This window comes from Aedes albopictus, chromosome 2 (assembly GCF_035046485.1).
Source record: "Aedes albopictus strain Foshan chromosome 2, AalbF5, whole genome shotgun sequence".
NCBI lineage: Eukaryota > Metazoa > Arthropoda > Insecta > Diptera > Culicidae > Aedes > Aedes albopictus.
The window spans coordinates 490,383,507-490,402,229 of NC_085137.1; the positions used below are offsets into that span (position 1 = coordinate 490,383,507).

Below are 18,723 nucleotides of genomic sequence, written 5' to 3' on the forward strand. Positions count from 1 at the left end.
AAAATCCTGAGAGGAATTCTGGGACAATTTCCTGGAGGTATCGCAGGAGGACATCCTGGATGAACCCCGGGAGGAATAATTGGAGGAATCTCGAGAGGAGCTCCAGTAGGAATCCCGGGAGGTATGCTTTAAGAAATAACGTGAGGACTTTCGGGAAGAACTCCGGAAGGAATTCCAGGAGGCATTCCGGGATGGATTCCTAACGGGGATGAACCAGCCTCGGGCTGAATTTCCCCATAATAAAAAGTCAATAATAATAATGGATTCCTAAGGGAATCTCGAGAGGAACCCCTAGAGAAATCCCAGGAGCATTTCCAATAGGAATGAATGAATTCTCGAAAGGAATTCTCGGCTGAATTCCTAGAGAAATTCCTGGAGAAATCCCGGCAAGAATTTTAGGAGGAATCTCCTGAGGAATCATGGGAGGAATATCTGGAGAAATTTCTGAAAGAATCCCGGGAGGAATTTTTGAAGATGTCCGTAAAGGATTCCCGGAAGGAATCTCTTGATAAATTCCAGGAGGAATTCTCGGTAGTACTCTTGGAGGAATTCCTGAAAGAATTCCTGGAGGATAATCTCGAGGATTTCCTGGAGAAACTCCAGAAGGCATCCCGGGAAGAATTCCTTGAGGAATCCCGGGAAGAGTTCCTAGGATAATCACTGGAGGAATTCCTGGAGTAATTGCCAATGGAATTCCTGGCGGAAAACTGGGAATATTTCGTGGAGGAATCTTGGGAAGAATTCCGGAAGAATCCCAGGATGAGATCCAGAGAGGAATTCCAGGAGGAATCCCTAGAAGAATTCCTCAAGGAATTCCTGGAGTTATCTAGTTCGTGAAGGTATCCTGAAAGGAATGACTAGAGGAATCTCAGTAGCGCTTCCTGAAGGAATCCCGGGCCCAGACAACAAGTAATCGTATGAGATGTTGCATAAGATGATAAAGTGGAGGCCATATGCGTACATGCCTCCATTTGGGCGCATGTGAAATGTATGTATATCGCCTCCACTTTAACATCTTATTCAACATCTCATACGATTACTTGTTGTCTGGGCCCGGGATTCCTTTAGGAAGCGCTACTGAGATTCCTCTAGTCATTCCCTTCAGGATACCTGCACGAACTAGATAACTCCAGGAATTCCTTCAGGAATACCTCCGGGGATTCCTCCTGGAATTCCTTTCTGGATCTCATTCTGGGATTCTTCCGGAATTCCTCCATGAATTATTCCTGGTTGACTGGTTGACTAGGGGTTAATTCCAGGAGGTATCCCTAAAGGACTCCCAGGAAGAACTTCTGGAGGAATTAGGCAGAAAATAGTGAAGTGCTCCTGACGGAACCATGGGAGCAAATCCTGGAGAAATTCCGGGACAATTTCTGAAGGAAACATGGACCTGCAAGGGACATTCTTTGTCCACCCTAATGAAAAACCACCCGCTTAGCTGGGCTATTGGAGGTGATGGTGGATAGATCTGGCCGATTGGGTGGCAGAGCCAATGATTTCTACGAAGTTCCACTGTTCCACCTGCCCGTTGGTATATGTACTGTTACAGTAGTCGGTTACTGCCCTAATAGAAAAATATGATACAACGTGCTTAACAACCCTTTTGGGCTATCATCTTGATCATACACGGAATGATACAATCATTCACCCAATCACCAATGTATAATTCATTTTTATTAGGGTGTTCCACCACACCGACATGACGCGGGACAGTGACGTACCTAGCTCTCAGGTTGTTTGCCATCTGTAATCGATTAGGGAACGGTTCAACGGTTCACATCGGAACCGGTGAAGCGGCAAAATGTAGAGGCGACCGTGGCAAGGGTTTGAACCTATGGTATTACGATCATATGGCATTCCTTCCAGTGGCATTTTCGTTGTGATGATGGCTTGAAATATTATTTAATGAATAAATTTAATTTATGATATTTAGGAAATGATTAAGTTCATACTCTGGTAGAGAGCATCAAAGTGCTCAGTGAAGCGCTAATCGCAGTCAACGAGTTCTCACATATTCACGCTAAGCTGCCCGGAAGAAGCCTAATCTGTTGTCTTTTGTGGATGGCTTTCAGCTAACAGACACTTTGTCTTACACAACTGCCAACGGTGTTTGACGTAGTAGAAGAAGCATATTGTGTCGGCTGGCGTGTGTAGGGATGCCACGAAAAACTTAAACAACAAGGTTGGTTGAGCGATTACCTAATCTTTGCAAGACTGATCTTTGTTTTTTTTTAATTCGAAACGAAGTTAATTTAGCAATACATTTTCGTTTTGGGAGTTCAGCATCCCTACACCTAACGCACAGGATTAAAGTCCTATTTTCATTGATTATGATTACTTTGTCGCTTCTGTACCCACCCACCCACACGAACTCACGTTCACGTAGGCCTAGCAAGCGACAAGAACGATAAGCCACCACCTGCCTGATGCTCAAGTGCCTGGGTCTCTTTATTGTCTCAAGAGAGATTGAGCGCTTTGGAGCTGACTTTAGTGACAGACAAGGTGATCATTGTTATCGCCATTAGCACAAAGCGTACCCACTATAGGACACATCGTTTTCCGAAATGTTGAAAGGAATTTACATGTTCCTTGCTCTAGGACTCCGCCGTACGATGGGTGGAACCGTTTCGTTTTGGTCTATCGGATGTTTGTGTAGGCGGAAAAGGTTAACATACCGAAAACAGGTGAATCTCTCTATCTAGTTTCTACAACTTGTGGTTTGGTAGATGTGCTTAGACCGGGAAACGATTTCACGCATAACATTGCGGCATCAATATTTCAAGAGGGCGGAATTGCGTTTGAATTAGATAACTTCTAACATAGCTACAAAAGACAACTAACACCATCCCCCATATCCCGTAGGACAAAAATTCTACAGAAAAGAAATCATGCATTGAGTCAGGTTTCGTCAATAACAGCTTCAAATCCAGAACAACTTATATCTACCCACAAATCCATTTTCAATCAAATCGCCGATAAACAACGGCGCCAGTTCATCATCATCATCGCCATCAGCACCTTGCAAATTGCGGTCACACCACTACTAGGTACGCGAAACGGGTTTCGGGGGCTGTCGTCCTGATGACAGATTAGCTTCATCAATTTTCCGGCATCTGTTCCATTCACAAAACGCAAACAAGCCCCCGTCAGTCCTTTCTTCCGTCGCTTCGCAGACGAGCCAAGGTACAAATTGAACCCCCACATTTGCAAGCAATACACCGTTTTGACTTGGATCAAAGCAAAATCGTTCGAGTTAAAGACTGGCGGATGCGATATCGATACCGAAGACCCGACAGTCGATTTGGTAAACCGGAAAAATATCGGGTCATGTCAAGCACCGAGACATGCCGACAAATGAGACAGCTTGGACAAATTGATGAGCTTTGCTCACGTTTTACGGGAGACCGAATCAGCTAGACAGGATGGGAGCTGCGTTTATGTAGAGTTCATAGGCGCCAACTTAGGGGGGGCAAGCATAGGTTTGCCCCCCCCCCCCCCCAATATTTGATGATTTTTCAATTTTCCCATACAAAAAGTCAGAAAAAACAGGCTTTGCCCCCCCCAATAATTTGACCAAGTTGGCGCGTCTGGTAGAGTTAGTGGGTAGCTTCCAGGCTTCCCAAAAGTACCGCATCATGATAGCATTTTGATGGCTGTCACACTCTTATTCCCATGACAACCTTGTGAATGCATGGTTCATGACAGCCCACAGAATAAAACTCATGCGACCTACAACATCACTGTCGGGAACTGCTCACATTGTCTGCTTTCGCTGTGCGTTCGTTCGCCGATGACAACCTCGGCTCTAGCCCAAACCGTCTCTCGTTGGCTGGACACGAAGTGACGCTGCGCTCGGCCCGAGCATTTTACTTCTGTTGAACGTGTCGAGTAAAGACACTATATGCAAAGACACGAAATGTTCCAATTGGAATTCCAAACTTGCTGTCAATGTCATTCCAATCGAGCAGGAGACCTGTCAAACGCGCTTTGAAAGCATTGCTCGACAGCATCATCGTCATGACGCGACAATCATCATCAACAGCAACAATCATCAGATTTCGTGTCTTTAGCATACAGTGTCTTTAGTGTCGAGTATCGTGGTATATCGCACGCTCAAAATTATCGACGCGTTTCATGTATTATGTATTTTTTCAAGTAGAGAATATGTACCTGTAAGTCTTATTCTAGTAGAGTATTTTGCATAGCATTATTTTTTATTGGCATGTGAAATGCACTGCCATGTTTTCAATATAAAAGAGAGAAGAATCTCACATCAGTGGTATATTTCAGCCAGATTACAATTTTGACAAACGCTGGCACAAACTTCTTTTCGCCCCTGGGGCATCTTGTGTAATGCATATCAAGTTTGTAAAAAAATATTCATTGAGCACATATTTTGTGAATAACTTTTAGCGTTAAGCCATGTGCTCCCGTGACAGCCTATGACACCCTTTACGCGACAGCCGGCTTGGTTAGCCGTAAAGACACTATATGCAAAGACACGAAATGTTCCAATTGGAATTCCAAACTTGCTGTCAATGTCATTCCAATCGAGCAGGAGACCTGTCAAACGCGCTTTGAAAGCATTGCTCGACAGCATCATCGTCATGACGCGACAATCATCATCAACAGCAACAATCATCAGATTTCGTGTCTTTAGCATACAGTGTCTTTAGTTAGCCGAAGATTGTCATCGCCATGCGGCCAACAATACTCACGACCTGAGACGAGATTCGCGAAGACGGTCTTCTTTTTCTCCACTTTGTTATTTTTTTCTTCTTCCTATCTGTGTTGACATTATGTTTTGGGCTGGTGGTTCAAACACGTACGTGACCGCATCACCTCACATGCAGTGAGACTGAATCCCATTCACGCACAAACTCATGTTTAGGTGAAATTTTGCATCGCCAGCAATCGCCAAGCAAAGTAATCATTGGAATATTTTGTTTTCAATTTATTTTCGACAGTACAAGAGAAGAAAATGCTGCTCGGAATGAATTTTGGCTTCAGAATTTAACTCGGATAGCAATACTTCACTCGTTTTAGGTAACGTAATCAAACGGGCTACAACTGACAGCTCAGTTGGGCTGCACTTGACGTTGCTTTTTTCCTCTTCGCGAGTCTCGTCTCAGCTCACGACTAAAGACACTGTATGCTAAAGACACGAAATCTGATGATTGTTGCTGTTGATGATGATTGTCGCGTCATGACGATGATGCTGTCGAGCAATGCTTTCAAAGCGCGTTTGACAGGTCTCCTGCTCGATTGGAATGACATTGACAGCAAGTTTGGAATTCCAATTGGAACATTTCGTGTCTTTGCATATAGTGTCTTTACTCACGACGTTTCCCACTCGGCTCGATACGACTCGAGTATGCAACTGTCAGGCAAGCAGCCGAAGCAGCGGCTGTTTCAATACATCTTTAGCGCCAGTCACACGATGCATATATTGATCAATAGTTGGCCGTTTTATAGAAACATTGAATGTATGATATTGTTCAAAAATAGATTGATATCAATCATTCAACTTTTCCCCTATCTTCCGTTTGATCAACCACGCAGCAATATTTCCCCTCCATAACGCATTGCACTCCAATTTTCTCTACAATATTTCCCCACTTTCAAAAATTTTACATCAATCCTCTCGAAAATTGTTCAAACCATGGGTCAAATTATTCCATGGATCAATTGATTGGTTCAATATTTCCCCTTCAGATCATCCTTTCAATGCAGCAGCGCGTGATCGAGAGCATCATCATTGCAGAGCATTCTGCCGTGTTGCCATATATATTTGTTTAATTTAAATAAACAGCTATTGAAATGTATGATACAAAAATACATACAAAAAAAGAAACTAAATTCAGATGTAATAAATCATCGAACAAAAGAAACAATTTATGCAGAAGTATATTTTTCCCAAGATTTTTTATTTAAATGTAATGAATCCAACGATTACAATGCATTAGTGGTAATAAACAGTTCACAGCTTTTTTTGTGTAATCTTATAACTCGGTTGGTGTGCCACCGAACTTTGCTAAAAAAATTACTGGTGCAGTGGCGGTCTCTAACACCAGTTAATTAATAATTCGTGTAGCGGACCTGGTGTGATGGGTAAATCACGTGACTATCACGACATGGACCTGGGTTCAAATCCCACTCCTGACAAATTTGCAAAGTGTGAGTTCTTCCTTCGGAGGGGAAATAAAGCGTGGGTCCCGAGATGAACTAGCCCAGGGCTAAAAATACTGATAAAAAATTAATTAATAACTTGCACATTATGGTGGCTTACTTGCGTTGCCTATAAATAAGAAATACCCCTTCTGACAAATAACACCCTTCAGTAGTAATTTTGTGTAATGTCGAAATATAAAGGTAATTCAGCAAGACGGCGCTGAAGGTGTTTCGAGTCCCATCCCATGGGCTGTTCAAAAAGTTTTCGTAATAAAAAAATATGCCATATGTTTGAATATGTAAAAATGGTAAAGCTTAGAAAAAGACATAATGTAAATAGAAAATTTATTAAAAACAACATAAATACAAAATTTACAGAAATGCATTGTATACATTATCTTCCGCATCATTGGCATTGGGATCGGTAGGACTGAAAATCAACCGCGCACCCACCGACGCACTATGGGGAAAGTGGTGGCCAAAAATCGAAAATTTTACTTGCTTTGAATGGCGTGTCTTATATACCAATTGATAGCCAGATAGTTCAAACCTAGATTCCCAAAATTGCAACCCTCTGTGATGGAAACTCATTGCGCCACAGATATCAGACTTAGAAAAATTGTGAAAATTGTAGAAAAAATGCATTTTAAACAAATGCAACTTTCTCAGTGAAAAAACGATTTAATTTTGTAATTTAATACACCGTTGGAAATGTTATTGTCTGAACTTTAAAATGGGTGTGTTGTTGGGGTTACACGGTTAATTGAAATTAGTAAAATATGGGTAATTATTGACAAAAACAACATTTTTTGCCTAAGTTGGTCTATAACTAACAAGCAGGGTCGAGCAGTCTCAAGAGACCGCCACCACAGTTTAGTTTAGGGTCTATACTATCTGCGGAACGCGAATCCAGCTGCGGATAGCTGCGGATGAGCGTCATTTTGACACAAGCCCGAAAATTGGATTTTTTATTTATTTTTTGTTAATTACGATTAGTGATTATGCGAGTACATACAAAAAAAAAATGTACAATTTAATCAGTGCTTCAAAGATGTAACTGTTAATTGTCAAATTAAGTCTTAAAAATCATACACACTTAATTATTTTTATGTTAAAAATGGGTAAAAACTGACTGAAAATTATCGTTTCATACATAAACTGTATCAACCCATCTGGACTGAAATCCTTCTTTTCTTCACGAAAATCTTGTTTATTTTATCAATACATATTTACCATCAGGGAAAAAAACACCACATCTCAAATATTAAGAATACTAAAAACTACCTGCTTGTATTTTAAAGACGAGGGCAATATTTTCAATTCATAAGTTTGTTTTCAACTTAAACGCTAGCAACGTGAATATTGTGCGTTTAGCACTAAATTGATTTCCGAAAAAACTTCATTGACTTCCGCTGCCTTTCCTATGCGTTAAACATAACGTCGGAAGTAGTGCGCTGTACAATAAATCTGGTTTTCTATACAGCGCACTACTTCCGACGTTATGTTTAACGCATAGGAAAAGCAGCGGAAGTCAATGAAGTTTTTTCGGAAATCAATTTAGGGCTAAACGCACAATATCGCACAGTAATTAATTTAACGAAAACAAATCTGAAAATAATTGTTTGTGGTAATATAGAACACAGGAGCATCAAGTTACCACAGACAAACAGACGTACCACTTGGAACAAAATGCAATAAAAATCGTTGTCAAATATGGTGAACTTGATTGACCATGTTCTCAAAAATCGTGAAAGTGAATCTAAAATATTGGCAATTCCCAAAAATTTATATGAAATGATGTTACCTGAACAGAAAAATGAGTAGGCACAGACAAACAGACGTCTCACTCTACTCACTTCTCATCGTTACCATTTTTAACGGTTAGTTTAAATATTTTGTAGTTCGCAAATCGCTCGGTCACGGCGCTTGCATCGTTTTTGCTTCTGTTTGACATTTTCTCAGTACCGCCACCTACTGAGTGGTTTGCGTAATACCCCAGACAGACATGTGATACGAGTGTGATTCCTGTACAACGGTACGCAGTGTCAAGAAAATTTCAACAAGACTGACTTGAACTGAGACAATTTTCAGTATGGCACTCACTTCAAGCGCAATTGTACAGTGATTCTTGTATCACATGTGTGTCATAAGTGTAACACAAACTGGTTAGTATTGGGCGATTGTGTTTCGTGACGATGATTTTAATCGTAGTTTTTTAAAGTGATACGTCTGTTTGTCTGTGGAGTAGGTATTGCTTATGAAATTGAAGTTCAAGAGATAGTAAATTAATAAAATTTATAATGGAAATTTATCTATACAAATTATGTTCTATTTAGCAGTATATTCATTCCTGCAATATTAAAATGGAGACAAATCATCAACTTGCTTAATGATGTTGAAATGTGTTCAGTAAAATAATAGAAGCATATTAAAAAAAAAATATATCCTTTCGACGAGTTTGAACAAATATTATAGTAAGGGGGGGGAGGTGGGAGTGGCAGATAAGTTGGAGGCTCTTGATAAATAAACAATCCTTTGCCAAAATACCTGATTGGTAAAACAACACTCTTATATAACATTAAAAAATGGAGGGGGGTCAGATTTGCCTAGAAGGGGGGGGGGTGCTTCCACTTCCACCTCTCCTATTTATCTTATTCATGGCAATCTTATTCTAGTTTTGATTTGCATTTGAACTGCCTCAAAAAATAAAAACAAACGTTTAAGTTTATTGTTGAGGAATGAGTAGTTCCTAACAAGGTTAAATATTAGTTACACCTTCCAGATGTGATGAAAATACATAAATTGGACTAATGTTATGCTAATCTTACTAAAATACTTTCAAAAAATGCGAAAAACCCAAAAAAATATTTTTGGCCACCACTTTGTATGGAGCCGCCCCATAGTGCGACGACGCATTGATTCAATAAAAGGCTTTGCTTTGCTAGCTGTGCACGTATGAAAAGCATGCACGGACACTTGTTTTTTTTTCTCTCTTCATGCATTAACTTCTCTCATACTGCCGGGAGATTTTCTCTCTGTTCGAACCTCGGCTAGCTCTATCTCTCTGGAAAGGGGTAATGTCGAAGATATTAGATTGATACTTGGTTTGATCTTCGTGTTTTCATCAATAATCCTTGAGAAAGAAATAATTGATGGAATGGTGGATGGAATGGAATAAAGGAAACAAGAAAGCGCTGCCAAATAAACATTTTCAAGCTCAAGTAAGTTGCGCATCGTAATTTTTCATTAGATTATTTAGGAATAATGTTTAATATTTAACATTGGTTTATCATGTTCTATTCTTTTATTTCCACTAACGCATATGCGGTTTTCTAGAGCCTTTAGTATAAAATGCTAGAACTATATATGGAAACTCCGTATATTTTCGACAGATTTGTTCTCTTCGTGTTATCTAAAGTCTGATAAACCTCAGGTTTGCCAATGAAACTGTTTCAAGCTATTCGGACGACAAAAACCCCTTATGGCAAAGAGAGAAAAACTGCCAAAAAATCCCAAAGTCACTCTCAGGACATATAATTTAATTATCGTTCAGTAATCATCAATCTAGCTATAGAGAAACCTGTTTTAACAATAACTGATAAAGCAAACATTTTCAATTATAGACGAAACAAACAAATCAATATGGCAATAACCTCTTATCAGCCTTTGTTTTCTAAACCTATACTGCTATACATATTTACTATGACATTAGCAAAAATCAAAACTTGTTCGAACCTAACTGTTAATACTGTTTAAGCTCCATTTTGTATGAAATATTTTGATTTAACGATAGAAGTTCATAACTTGTGTTAGTAATTGAAAAACATTAACCTTCTCAAGACATTAGGAAAAATAGCATGATGAATTAGTAAATAGATCCACTATTTAACAATTCATCAAGCTAATCGAAGAGATTGGGTTCAATAGATAAGAGTTTATGAATGCTTACAAAAAAAAAACGAATATGACGTAATAAATGACCAAATTTATCAAAAAATTATTTTTTCATAATTATTAATTGAATTGAATACGCAAGCGAAGTATCGAAATTTGCACTTTTCTAATGATCAAGTCTTTATTATATTTACAAAGCAAAAACGTGACTCTTTATTTCTAGAAATTTGCTATCAAAGCATTCCATAAAATTCAATTGTACTGGCCACCATGAACGCCGTGAACCACGCGCTGAACGTTGGTGAATTGCTATCTCTTCCTCACTGATGGAATGGTCTTCGCATAATCTGCTGACTCTTTTGCCCTGCTGGATAGATCGAATCAAACAACTCAAGGGGAAAGTTTGACGAACTTGGATGATCTTGATGGTTTGGTCAAACTGGATGATAGTGGTGGTTGGATCGGTTGGATCAATCTTTCGGAGGGGAAATATTGAGGATATGACCACCAACCTCAATCCTCGCTTTTTGCAGGTTGGTCAGTATTTACATCAAGAATCAACATTATCATCCATGTTCTCTTCAATAAAAATGCATGCAATACATTTAGCAATATTTCCATCAAATTGTGTTTCTTGATGAAGTTGAAGGAAAGATTGAACCTCTTGGTTGAATCAACTTATTGATAAGTGTAAATGGCACTTTTCGCTCATGCGTGTGCGTGCTGTTGGCGATACATTTCTCACTGATGGTGTTGCACACGGTAACGAGAGATGGTCTGCACACATAAGAGAGTGTCGATTCAGCCTTGCGCGGGCTGTTGCGAGAAGGATGTACATTTGGAAAGCCTGGTAGCTTCTAGCAAGTCATGAAAAGTAGATACCAAGACAGTAGAGCAAAGTGGGACAAGAGTTTGTTTTTAATTCTTCATACGCTTTAAAAAGTACCTGTAATTTGAATGCAAACTTTTAAATATTGAACATTTTACACCAATAGTTTTATTTACAACTAAATTATAACGAAAATAGTGCAAGAGGTGATACCAATATACAACATCAAATCGCATTATAAATTATTTTATTACGTAACGTATTTCTAACTGCTTTAACCCAAGTAACCACAAGTTCCTAAAACAAAAGGCCCTTTCAAGTTTCACGAAGTTCAGATGAACTTTCTGGCTGCTTAGGAGGCTAACAATGAGCCTTGTTGGAAACTCGCACATACGTAAGTTGCTTATGATGCTTCTCGCTTGAGATCAACTTAAGTTGCTACTCGGAACTGTATTGGAAACTTTCAAGTTCCTAGAATTTCATTTCAGTAGCTTGATGCTCTACTGATGTTTTTTTTTTTCATTTTATCAAAAACAACTTTCATATGTATGTAATAACTTTAAATTTATGGATTTATGCATATAAAATGAAAATGAAAATAATTTTGATTTTGTTTGTGCATTGCAATACAGGCGTACCTCGATAGTACGTACATTTTGCCTCGATAGTACGTACATTGAAATTTAGTAATTTTTCAATCTTCAAAAGTTCGTTCGAATCACTAGTAGACTAAAGACTTCTATACTATGAATTTGTGTTATGCAGACTCCTATATCACTGATTTTCATTAAGAAGATACTTGTTAGAATCCCAACATAACCGACTTTAGCACCTACTCACGATTTTAGGCGCACAAATCACTTCGTAAACAAAACCAGCAAAGCTGATCTTCTCATTTTAAGCTTTTTACAAGTGAGCAAGAAACTGTTGTTGAAGCTATCTTCTTGAGATTTGTGCGCCAGAAGTTCTGATGCACTGTTGAAGCGGGATTTCAAGATGTTTGTCCTTAACTAGTTTTTTTTAAATTTAGCGAAATGAAATACATCTTCTTCTTCTTTATGGCTCTACGTCCCCAAACGGACTTAGCCTGCCTCGCTTCAACTTAGTGTTCTTTGAGCACTTCCACAGTTATTAATTGAAGGGCTTTGCCCAGGGAGTCGAGAAAATTTTCCCGCCCGGAACGGGAATCGAACCCGCCGTCTCCGGATTGGCAATCCATAGCCTTAACCACTAGGCTAACTGGAGACCCCAAATGAAATACATACGCGGACAAATAGGTTTGATATAAGGATTGCACTATTCTTCTATTCGCTTTACGGAGACACTTTGTGCCATTGAATGGTGACCTTTATTAGTCATAGTAACAGGCACCATCATTCAGACGTTTCATCCCAACTGGGGCAGCCTGCTTCTCAGCTTAGTGTTCTATAAGCACTTCCAAAGCTAGTGACTTAACGCTTTCTTTACCAATAGAACGTTCTTTCAAAATAAAAAAAAGATGGTGGCTCTATTTTCTATGGCAAATAAAACTAAGATTCTCGGCGAAGAATGCTCTGCAGAATATGAATCAAACACATGAAGTTGCTTATCTAAGTCATTCATTTCAGTTCACTTGTTATTTTTTTCGTTTTCCAACAATTTACGTTTTTCACAGTACGTATAAAATATTTGACAGTTCTCAACTATGTATCATTAAAAAATGACACGGCTGCACAGACTGAACGAAAGTTAACACTAGACAAGGGACACATGGAGCATGCACCAGTGAATACGGAGAAGAAACTATTGTAACGAAAAGTTTTATCGCCCGGAGCGGGAATGGAACCCTCAACCAAGATCATACCATGGTGCGATTAGAATTTTGCTGAATCAAGATTAAAAGTCTGCAACTCGATAAGTTTCTGGTGGGACTCCGCCTAGGAGCTCCTTCTGGGATTCCTCCAGGACTTCCTTTAGGGATTAGCCCATGCATTCTTCCTGGGATTCCTCTAGGAGTTTCTTTCTTGGATTCGCTAGTAATTTCTTCCAGGATTTCTCAAGAAACTCTTCATGAGATTCTTCGATGATAAATCAATTGTTTTAGCGTTCCTTTAGAACAACGAACAGCCCATTAATTACTTAAGGGATTTAGGGCGTGGAGGGGAGGTTTTTTTAGAGATCTTAGAGGGGTAGAGAGGGTAGAGGTAAAAGTTCCGTGATGTAATATATTAACATTCCCTCAGAAGTATCCTCTAGAAAGATTCTTAAAAAGTTTTCATCTAGGAGTTTTCTTCAGGAGTTATTTCTGTGATTCCTCTAGGAACTCTTTCCAGGATTGCTCTTGAGATCAGCGCTATCATTTAGGACTGCAAAGCCGAAGAACAACATTTCTCCAGAGATTCTATCCGAAATTTCTCTAAAAATCCCTTTGAATTACTTCCCGGACTTTTAAGATTTCTTCTGGAATTTCTTTTAGGATACCACCAGGAATTTCGTTGCGGGATTCTTACATGAATGAATTCATTTCGAGATTTCTCCAGAAATTCGTTTCTCGATTCCTACAGGAATTTTTTCTTATTAGATTCATCAAGTCATTTTTCCTAGGATTCCACCAAAAGTTCCGGGATACCTTTAGGAATGCCTTCTCGTGAAAAGAATTCTTGGAGGAGGTGTAGAAGACGCAATGTTCGGAAGATTTTGAAAATATCACGGCAATAAATAAATATTGCAGAAGATTATACATCTAGGATGCTTCCAAAACAAGATATAATTGATCTAGATCGATTTAATTATATCTATACCTGTTTTGATGGTTCTAAAATATAACCCTATTAAAACCAATATATCTTCCCAGAGACGAGCAACCTCTACAAAGCATCTCCAGCGTACTAAAAGAGTATTTTTCAATTTAGATGGAATCCCAAACAACAAGATTGCGTAATTAATAAACAGACCCTTTTTCCTCTGTTGGGGAAATTAAGCCACTGCATCCAATAAGCTGAACTTTTGTTGCATGTCCCGTTTTGATATTCGCATCTAGCTAGCTAATTACCGATAAAGAGAGTTTGACTGTTACGATATATAGAGCTACTAATTTCGGCACTGCAGTTTTGGGGAATTAAAACGATAGTTTTAGATTTTTCCCAACGTTTCGACTCGTATTAGAGTCTTCTAATGAAGCAACTTAATTCATTGCACTGCACATCTGGTGGAGGTGACGGTTGTTTTGAAGATCGTTACGTCCACCAGATGTGTAGTGCAAATAATTTAGTTGCTTAATGAAGTGAAATTAAGAAAACTCGCTACGTTTCACTTAATATCCTACATCCAATGTTCAATTGTTTAGACACCGACAATTCTATGCCAACCCAAACGAAAAACGATTAATCAGAATTATGCCCTGAAGAACACTCCAATACGAGTCGAAACGTTGGAAAAAATCTAAAACTATCGTTTTAATTCTCCAAGACTGTAGTGCCGATATTAGTAGATCTATAGCTAATTTCCATGTGTCAAGTAATCAGCTTCTGCCGCGACGTGTCGTCTCCCAGTCAGGTGGAATGGAATTAATAAACCCCAGGTCCTTTTCTGGTTCTGCAGACCAGATCTCACTGGGATGCAAGCAACCATTATTTAGAAATCTTTGCCTGCGCGTGTATAAAGCACCACAACTGCAAAGCAGGTGTTCCGAGGATTCACGTTCCATATCACAGAAACGACCCTTAGGCCATTTGTTATTTTCTAGCAATCCTGACGTGCTAGAAATGATATTCTTTGACTTAAAAATTATATTTGAAATAAACAATTGTGATTCGATAGTACGTACTTTTCGATAGTACGGCATCATGCCAAATAAAATTATGCCAAATGGGGTAGTGCCTTCGAGACGAAACTTGAACTGAATTTCATTTGCATCTCTCAGACAACTGCCAACCATCCCGAGCAAAGGTGGATAACAAAATGATGCATGTCCTGTTACTTGATTATCATTCACTTGATAATTGAGATTGTTATCGTTTAGGTTGAATTAAGGTTGAAGAATTCGTCATTGATATAATCGTCATCTTGAAAATGCAAAAGCAGTGATAATGAATTCGCTGTGTTGCCGGTGGAGAATAGAGTACAGTGAATACATTTTCGATGCAAACGGTTTAGTTTTGAGCGAGAAAACTGCTTTCGCATTTTCAATGATGACGATTGTATCGATGACGAATTCTTCAACCTTAAGAGCCAAAATAATTCCTTCATCGAATATCAAAATGATAAGTAGTTAAGTTATCATTGAGTTCAAGTTGATAACTAATTGTGTTATACAATATTTTGTTCAATATAACAGGTTTTATCCGTTAGTCATCATTCAGAGCTATTTTATCGACTAAAATAGTAAAAAAAGCGATGTTATCAGCAATTGAAAAAAAGCTTCACTAAATTTATAATCGAAATTCTCAATTGTTGCGTTCAGCGCTTTCGTACTGCAGTCGTATTGAAGATGGAAAGCGGAATCTATTTTTAGATCCGAGGTCCGCGAGACCCTCATTTTCTGGGAAAGCATTGAAAAGTTCATTTGGAAACTGATAACATATTTTGATATCATTTAGTATTTTTTTTGTGATCGCGATAAAGCAATATTATCGATAACTAAATTTATTATCGCCGGATTATCATAAATTTGAAAAGATGATAGCAAAAATAACAAAATGATAACAGCAATAACGCAGTTTGTTATCAACTTTGTCATCCGCTTTTGTTTGGGATAATGCCCAAATAAACACGGTAAAAACACTTAAATAAAGATGAACTTTCCAGAAAAAAAAAACACTCACAGGAAAAAAAACTAATTCAAGCTCAAGGTTATTTCAAGTAATTTCAAAACTATGCGATCTTATTGAATTGGCATTAAAAAATGTAATCACTTTGCAAGTATTACGTGCAAAAATTACCGGATGCCTTTTTACGGTGTAGCCGGCGATACGCAGAACAAAAAAAAAGCAGCCGTTTTCATACATAGCTTTCAACGATCTCTTTATTTCTTGTAACCTGTCTGTAGCACAAATAATACTGTTAAATGCTTCATTCGACTTAATATAAGTTTGTTTTTGGCATATGTTTGATCGTAAAAGTAGTTTAAAACCGATAACACAGCGCAACATTTTTTTGTCTCAAGAGCAAATTTATGTGTCTCTGACAGATTTTGGGCCGCTGAATCGGAATCCGGGCACATATTTGCTCCGGCACGTCACAATTTTGAGCTATAACCCAATTTATAGGGCAAAATATGCGATTTTGGGCTTCTTTGACAGCCAGCCATTAGGCATGGACATATTTTTTTAAGCAATCAAAAGGTAAATTTGTCAATCAACATCTAAATTAACGACTCATGCAAAATATATCGTTTTACCAAATCGAATTTGATAGTTTTACGCGATTTATGTTCAGTACGATATTTCCCATACAAGTCACCCTCCAAAAGTTGCATGCAAGTTTACTTACTAACTTAACCCCAGTAGCACACTTGTTCTACATCAGTTTTTATTACTCTTATATGACCAAATTTGGTCATATATGAGTTGCATTGACTTTTATAAAACATATGTGCTACTAGGGAAGGTTGAAGAATTCGTCATTGATATCACTGTCATCATTGAAATTTCGATAGCAGTTTTCTCGTTCAAAACACAAATGTTCAATATGAAAATGTATTCACTGTATTCCAGATGGGGAATTGGTATTTTTGCGTGACGTAATTTATGGACGTCCCCCTACTCAAATAAAACTCTTTCAAAATCTCAACTCTATGCTTTTCGAATGTATGTAGGGTCTTGTACCATTTGGGCAGCCCAAGTAACAATTTCATTGCTGATTGGTTTTCTTTGATTTTTATTAGGGTTTTATTACAGCAATAAATAAAACTCACAGTTTTATGTTTGCTTTTATGAAAACCATTGATAAAATGTTTTATAGTATACTTGAAGATATCCATAAAGACAGATTTTAAGAGTAAACAAAACTTTCCTATATGTAAACCTCCTGGCAATCATTATTACCACAATAAAACTATTAAAACTCTCAACAGATGGCGATCCGTTCGATTAGTAACGACATCTATTGATGGAAAAGCAGAACTACGACACTGCTAGGTTTATTGCGGTCATCATAAAAGTAAACTTGCTTTCGTTTTATTTTCGCTGATTATGGTTGTCGCCATATTGAAGAATTAGCTCACGTGAATGGAAAATAGTTCATTTTGCTCAAATTAGCAATGAATTGATAGTTTGCCACCATTTCCATAACATGCTCACATAAATAAACTCTCTCTGCTGAGTTTTCTTGTGATTCGACATAGTTTTACTAAATTCACAAATTGATTTATTTCATTCGTAGATGATAATATTCACTATTTTCGAAGCGCATTAATTTTATGGTTCTGCAACCCCAATATTCACGGTAAATTCGAATGCGCATAAGCCTACCAGCACAATAACTACTAAAATATTGCTTTGAAATAATCGCTTTCTACTTACGAATGATGTATACTCCTGAACTTTACGTGCCATCGAAGAAGCTTCTCTGCATCTTGAGCTGTCATAGTTTTTGTTATAAAAAAAAACAATAACAATCGAGAATTTTTCAACTAGGTTTTAAAACGGGTTTATTGCTACTCTTAATGCGGTTGGCAAAACCTCTCCGAGAGTGGTCCACTTAGCCGGAAGATGCTCTTAAAGAGGTTATCAAGAGGTTTTGATGTATGATTCAGTTTTATTGCAAGTTTTATAAAATTGGTCATGAAGATCTCTTGTAGAGCCGAACAAAACTTAAAATGTTACTTGGGAGGTGTACTATTTTGGGCATTTGCTATTATAACTAAGTCAATTTTTTACCTAACAACCTAATTTTTGGAACACGGTTAGGTACGTACAGTATCTAACTCTAAATTGGTATGCAATTGACTTAGTTATTGCGACAAGTGCCCAAAATAGGTACACCTGCCCAGATAGTACAAGACCCTACATTCCTTTTATATACCACAAACAGAGAGAACGCTATGATATCCTGGAAGGAATTCATCGATTAGTACAGCAGTGGCTTGAGAGTGAGACAACCTCTACCGCATCGCCACCGGCGGCGAAGTTTGTTAACGAATGATTGCGTGACTGGAACTTTCATGGTTTAGCTGTCCGGGTAGAGATAAGTTTTCCCATGAAGTTTACCAAGTCAGAACGTGTGCAAGTGATAAAGAGCGGGTGGGTAAAATTTCTTCTTCTCTTTACCGTAACATCCCAAATGGGGCAGAGCATGCTTCTCAACTTCTCAAATGGCCATTTTTGTATTTGTATGTCGTATAACAGGCACAACAAAACCCTATGAAGTCAAGGTAATTTACATTACAAAAAGTTCTTGCCTTGGCCACTTCGTTTACACTGCCCATATTCGCATAGTTGACGTAAGCGCCACTGTAGTTTTCAACACACTTTTGAAATTTTAACAATGAATAATGGAAAACTTATTATTTTTATTCACGTTCATATCTAGCTAGTGATTAGATCTTGTGCTCTATTGAATAGTCACAATTATGCACATGTGATGGGGGTGGAAGCTCAGGTAAAATATTATCTCCTGGGCGCCCATTCAAAACACCACCCCCGGCGAAGACTGGCGCTCGAGCCTAGCTATTTAGCACTGTAGTTGGAGGAAATGCCAATGCAGAACCCGTAGCTTCCGGGAAGGTAAGCCCAGCTCCCTGGGTTAGTGGGTTCAGTAGGTCGGCTCAAGAGGCACGTTCTCCTCCATTTGGGAAAATTGTGCCAATTGTGTTAGTGGGTTGGTGTCAGGCCCTGCGAGCCAGCCGTAAA

The 18,723-nt window shown here is 38.4% G+C and overlaps 1 protein-coding gene and 1 long non-coding RNA gene across 5 annotated transcripts in view; one reads left to right on the plus strand and one right to left on the minus strand.

Moving 5' to 3' along the window:
* Window positions 1–18,723, plus strand: part of LOC109423306 (uncharacterized) — a 764,938-nt gene that overhangs the window by 225,926 nt on the left and 520,289 nt on the right. The gene's annotated exons all lie outside the window — the stretch shown is intronic.
* Window positions 4,702–10,914, minus strand: LOC134287471 (uncharacterized). The gene is made up of 3 exons (XR_009997325.1): window positions 10,767–10,914; window positions 5,345–5,421; window positions 4,702–4,721 (listed from the first exon to the last, which is right to left on the minus strand). It is a non-coding gene; the product is annotated as an uncharacterized LOC134287471 (long non-coding RNA).